The sequence below is a fragment of the Seriola dumerili genome, unplaced genomic scaffold (assembly GCF_002260705.1).
Source record: "Seriola dumerili isolate Sdu_G_001 unplaced genomic scaffold, Sdu_1.0 BDQW01001661.1, whole genome shotgun sequence".
Classification (NCBI taxonomy): Eukaryota; Metazoa; Chordata; class Actinopteri; order Carangiformes; family Carangidae; genus Seriola; species Seriola dumerili.
Window position 1 is genome coordinate 341255 of NW_019175916.1, and position 6513 is coordinate 347767.

Below are 6513 nucleotides of genomic sequence, written 5' to 3' on the forward strand. Positions count from 1 at the left end.
ATCTCAAGGCGGCAACTCAAATGGCTTTATTTCCAATACATGAGCACCAATAAGAAATCACATTCTTATACTGCTGCCAAATAATGAAATAATGTCTGTGTTCTGAAGCCACTGAGTAAGAATAGCATAGTCACAGTAAAATGCACTCTAAGCACTGTACTGCTGACAACAGTTAAAACCCAGGATTTATATAGATTCATAGCACATGAACTGGACCTAATAGCTCAAAACACATGCACCAGGATTCATTTGTTCTGTCAGCTTTGAGTTTATGGTGATTTATTGCCTTTGCAAAAATACATTTCATAGCTGAAAATGTGAGAAAGTAGGTCAAATAAAATGCATCTAATTCTATGTGAGTTTAACTAGTGACTTTAATTTAATTGGGAAATTATTCATACTATAACTACTTTACCGTCGCCAAACATGGTGTCCTTCTGGTGTTCATCTTACTGTAGCCTACACATCTGATTTATACCAGTGAATGCAGTCAGCTGCCATTGACAACTGCTAATTACTGATTTAGAAAACGACAAGAATAGCTTATATTGCTGTGCACATGACAACCTAAACTGAGGAGAGTAAATACCACAATAGGGCTCTCACTTGTTTCTGCTTCATCATTTAGTTTATCCACTTCGAGTATCCAGTCTCTGAGTTCCTCTCTCTTGCAATGAAAAAATTAATTCAAGTTGTATCTTGTGGCCTTTTAAATTGGAAGTGCTCCAGCTTCAGATTGTGTACATTCAGATCTGGGGAGGGAGCTTAGGTAGGGACAGTTTTGATCCGATCTGCCAGATACATCATATGAATGAAGCTAGAGATCAGTTCACGGTACGCTGCTGAACATACAGAGAGGATAAATTGTGGTCAGCTGTTCAGTGTGATGAGACCGATGTGATCAGTGATGGAGTTATGAAGTTAATAGAGCGCTCAGTTCATTATTAATCATCAACATCATCTGTTTCTCAGAGCAGAGCCGGTCAACTCCTCAGTGTAATCACAGCTCACCTGATAATCACTGTCATGTGTCACCAGAGCCGTGCAGCTGAGTGACCAAAACCCTCTGTTGCAACTCACCTGACCACAACCGACAATTATATCCAGAAACATGGTCAAAAGGATAATAAATCAAGAGCCCCCAGAGCCCAAGTCAGAGAGCAACACACACATATAGACTTTTTTATCCTTTACACAATCTAGATTAAAATCCTGTTCTAAGGCTCTGGAACAAGGAGAATCCAGGTCTACCTGAGCATCTATGTCAAGTGCATCTTTCCATAGAGATGAAGCTTCTCACTGAAATTAGCCATAATGATGCAGACTTTCACTTCCTGACTGTGTTAGTAGTGTCCACATATTTAACAATGCAAATGATTTTTAGATCCAGCAACCATGATGTTACCACCTGGACACATCCTTACGACAGACTCTTTCTGACTTGGATTCCTATACGTCCAATGTGTATATAATGTTATGACAGGATGTATAGGTCATAAATGAGTAGAGGTTAACCTAGTTAGGCAACCTAATAATGAGTTAATCGCCCCCAGACTAGTAGTAAAATGTGCACAGTTTAGGGTTTTTTTTTTGGAATAATAACAGAAGAACTGCAAGGAGAATTCCCAGCCTAAGATGAACTCACACATGATAATGGAGTTAAATTGCTAAAGTAGAGGCATGAAGTGCACCTGGCAGCCCTGGTCATCCTCACCAAGCCAAAGTTTCCCAGTTAACACAGAACAGCTGTAGAAACTCAACTCTCTGCCTCTAATCAATAGATGTCAACTCATGCCACTAAATACACAGCGATCCCCTCTGGATTTGGCTGCTCTTCAGGTGCTGAGTTTACCACCTCGCTCAGCTGGAGTTGGGAAAAAAACTGCATTGACCTGCATCTGTGTTTTCTCCAGCCAATTGTTCTGGACCCAACTCAGCAGATCATGAATTTGACAATCAAGTCATGCAATCTGGTTCCAAACAGTATGATTGATGATAATGAAAACCCAAAGATGTTGCTGGAACCAAAGAGGCACTACAACCATATGAAATCCTGCACAAATTCGTGTCTGACAATGGCTCCATATAATTTCAAGACATCTCTAAATCCTACTCTATTGAAGTGAACTTTGGCTCTTTTTTTTACTGTTAGCAGTTCATTTTGTGGGCAAGTCAGAGGTCTAAAACCAATACATTTGTAGTAAAAACCTTATGGGACAATTTAGTCCTCTGAAGTTACTAAAGTGCTACTCTTTTTTGAATCATTATGCATGCTTTTTGGATCCTGTTACAATTTTCTGCAGTGGACAAATAGATTTGAATAATTTAATGTGCTAATTACCCCATCTTTAAAACATAGCCCCTGAATACTAATGAACAGGTACAGAGATGGAATGGATGAATAAACTTGGTTGGCTACAGTAGCTTGCACATCCTGATCTTTAAAGATGCCGTTTGCATATTTTGAAAGGATCCAAAGGGCGAAATGCCTTCTCATCTTCCTCTTCTTCATCTCCCAGGTGAGCCGGTAGCAACTGACTTATCAGTAACTGGCAGGTAGGAATGAAACCTTACCTTTCCCCATTTTTTAAGTTCCTCTGCAGACATGTTTTAAACTTAAACTTAAAAAATAATCTTCTATGACTAATGTTTGGTTTAACATGGTTTTCCCAAACAAAAAGTGAAAAAAAAACAAGAAAAATAAATTAAAAACTGGGGCTGGAAGACACATCTAAGCTTACTTCCTCATTGAAAAATCTGGATATTATGCCCCGCCCACATCCGCCGCATTCGCCAGGTCTACAGGTGAAACAGCCAGAGGTGAAACAGCAGTGTGTATCAAGACGATTGGAGGAAGTAATGGAGAGAGTCAGCCACATGTTTGAGCCTCAGTCAGACCTAGACTCGGGAATGTTTGAGGAGTTTATTGTGCACCAAAATCACCGATTCAAGGAGGTATCAGCACGGTAAGCGCAGTTAATTGCCTATGTTGTTTGTTAGCTTGTAACTGGCAGCGGCTAACACAGTGTTTGCGGCGGTGCTAATGCAAACTCTCGCTCTCTGTACTGAGAAGATTTTGGTGACTGGTGAAGGAGCAGTGTGTGTCAATGTGGTTAGTGTTAGAGGAAATATTGGAGAGACTCAGTCACATGTTTGAGTCTGTTGTGACCAAAATCGATGACTAGCAGCAGAACAGTTAGCGTAGTTAGCATCTTTCATTTGTTTATGGTGTTTGTTAGCTCGCAACTGGCAGTGGCTGACACTGTTAGTTGTGCTAATGCAAACTCTTGCCTCTGAACTGAAAAGGATTCGGGTTTATTTTTGCCCGCCCCTTGTCTCTGCAAGTTGACAGGATTGGTTCCTTAGTTATATGACGTTTGAATCTGTTTTTTTTAAGACAGTCATTGGTTCACTGCAGTCCCAAGGTGGAAATACATGGTCATGGTGTTGACTGCATAATAAATATAAAATAAATAATAAAATTCGTTTGATTAGTTTTTCATCATCATTTGTGAGATTAACTTCTACTATTTCAAGCCTTGCCCACCAAAGTTGAAGATGACAAAGGGCTAAAACGGCACATAAAGGAAATTTTCCAGCTTTTTTGTGTGTGCATGTCAAGATTTGTATGAATCTGGCATATCGCAGTACAACGTGGTGTTTTTCTTTCCATGTGCTGTTAACCATGCTCGAGGTGTAGGACAGTGCAGCGCTGGCAGCAAACTGTGGAGACTGTTTTGTGTGTTGGTGTGAAAAAGTGCACCTCAAAAAGAACAGGAGAAAAAAAAGGGGACTGATGTTAGATGTCAGATTCTTTGTGGCCTGTGAAGCCAAAATTTCCTTCTCTGAAGGCCTGTATGCCTGTCATTTAACATTAAATCATACACTTTAGGAGATGAATACATTTGCATTCTGACAACTGCATTTCAAAAATAAAGCTCGTTCAGTAAGCATTAAAAAAAAATTGTATATGTATGTTGTTAATCTCTGTGTAAAACAAGCTGACCCACAGGAGACAACGGTTTCAAAAAAACATCCTTTCAAGAGCAGAGGAAGAACTCTACATGTTTTCCTCTTGTCTCCAGAGATGAAACGTTGATGGCCAAACATAGATAGTGTTTATATTACTGTCAGTCTCCCTGACTGTTGTCATCCATACTGTTATCTTAGTCTTTAAAGGATTAATATACCTTTTTCAAGTTTAATGAGATAAGAGACCTGGGGGAGTTCTCCCCCTGCTGTGTTCAAAGACCATCCGTCCTGAGGTCCTGCTTTATCTCAGCCACTGATTGACCTGGCTGATAGGTGATACTGAGGAACCACAGTGGCCCAGGGAAGTGGCCTCTCCGCTGAGGAGATGGGGACTGGCAAACTTGGCCTCTCCTGTCTGTGAGAATCCCATCAGTGGGGCTCTGGCGTCCCTGGGATGCCGTCTCCCCCCTTTGATTCCTGTGACCAGGCACTTTTTACGTGCCTGCCTCCCTCACGCTGTCCAACCCAGAGCCCATAAAGCAAGTCTGCCACTCTCCAGCTAGTTGGACAGGACGTGTTTGTAAGTGTTGCCTGAATGCACAGCCAGGCGAAATGACACCCAGAGGGCTCGTAAGAGTTGTGATTTCTCCTCCAAGCCCATGCCAAGAGAACATTTTGAGTTCCAGCTCACTTCTTCTAAAACTTTGCCATTTGTGGCTTGTGACCATGAACCACTGGGGTTTTTCTTATAATCTATATAGCATGGCAAATGCTCTGTATTAACTGGGGACATAATCATAAGGGAAATGCAGAAAGCCAATAATAATGGCCTGAGTGAAACACCAGATAATAATGTCACTCTTGAAAGGAAAATTGCCCTTGAAAAATCAACATCAAATTCTAACCACTAAATAAATAATCATTCAAATAAATAATCATTCAACAAATATACATTCAACACCTTGTCCGTGTTGTGGAAGCCATGACAAATCTCTTATCCTGTGGTTCATTTCTATATTTAAAGGCATTGGCGGTGATTTAAGACACAAGATAGGTATGAGGAATGCAGCCTGAGGGAGAATTGCTCTAGGGAATTATTTTTCAAGGAGGGTTTAAGGGCTCTCTCATTATCACTATATATTGAGAGAATAAAATGAGGGCCCCTGAAAGGTCCCCGAAGCATCTGCATGCAAGGGAGTTGATTGTCCTTCACACCACACACTATATCACAGGCTAATCTCTGAGGGAAACATCTGCGTGTGGATACATGAGGCACGTGTTGGTGCAACTGAGTATAGGTCGCAGACAGTGGGAAAAGCAGGGCTCCAAGCGCCATTAATGTTGCTGCTGCCATGTTCGCTCATCTGTGCAATTTCCAAATAACGTCATCACTCAAATACACTGAAAAGAGGACATGTCTGATGCCTGCTATGGGCCGTCTCGTGTTAAATTTACTGCGGTTAAGTGAGGTATATTTTGTCCGAGCAGTTTATTTAAATTCTATTTGTTTAAGATCCAGTTTGAAAAAAAGGTGTTAAAAAAAAAAATGTTCAGGTCACAATTTTCCCCCATGAAATTATATTCAGAAATAAATTTTTATGTGTTATCAACCATTCTGTAAAAGTGTCATTCTTACAAATTGTGGATATCACATTTAAGTACCAAAATATAAAATTAAATTGGAAAAGTTTATGCATGACAACAAACTGACATAGATTCAATGTTCAGGGAATTGAACAATTGAGCTAACTAAACTAAACCATGAAGGCCAGAAGATGTGTTTGAAAGCTGAGGAAAGTTGGATCTCGTGTTGAGATTTCTTTAGTCAAATTGAATGAGTCTTTCAAGCTTAATAACATAGAGAGTGTTTAACTGAAAGTATGACGTATGGAATTCATTATAGGTCTGTTCCTCTTGGAGACAAATCAAATTAAGGCAGCCATGTGTTTAAATTATGTTTCAGTTTGGCAAAAGCTGTTTATCTTTGCTGTGTGAAACCACTGTGGTGACCTGAGGGACACTGTGAACAGTTTGAAGTAAATGTTCCTGCACAATGCATGAGCTCTGAAGAGTTGTAGAAGTCAGCACAGCCTTGATATGCCCTGGAGAGTCGCTGTATAATTCACATAGTTCATAATGAGGAATGAACTACACAGTTTCATCTTGTGTGACTGGTTTGGGTAGAGGCCAGACTGTGAAACAGCACTGTGACAGATCCGCGGTGCTACATCACAGTTTTAACAGAACAGCACAGTGTAGGCATGTTGTTGACTGAACATAACGCACTACTAAAGTAATGTAAGAATGTGTTACCCGAGCAGACGGGAATGTGTGCCCACGCTGGTGCTAAGAGTCGTGATAGAGCATTTCTTTTGACAAAGTGGGAAATCACCATCTACATGAGGGGATCATGTGATTTAAATGCATAGGATGCCGCAAATTGTGGTACACTGAAGTTAATGGCAGTTCCCCCTCATGTTTTGAAGTTCAGCTGGCACTGCCACCTCATATGGCCTGGTGTTAATCTGCCATGAACAAGCC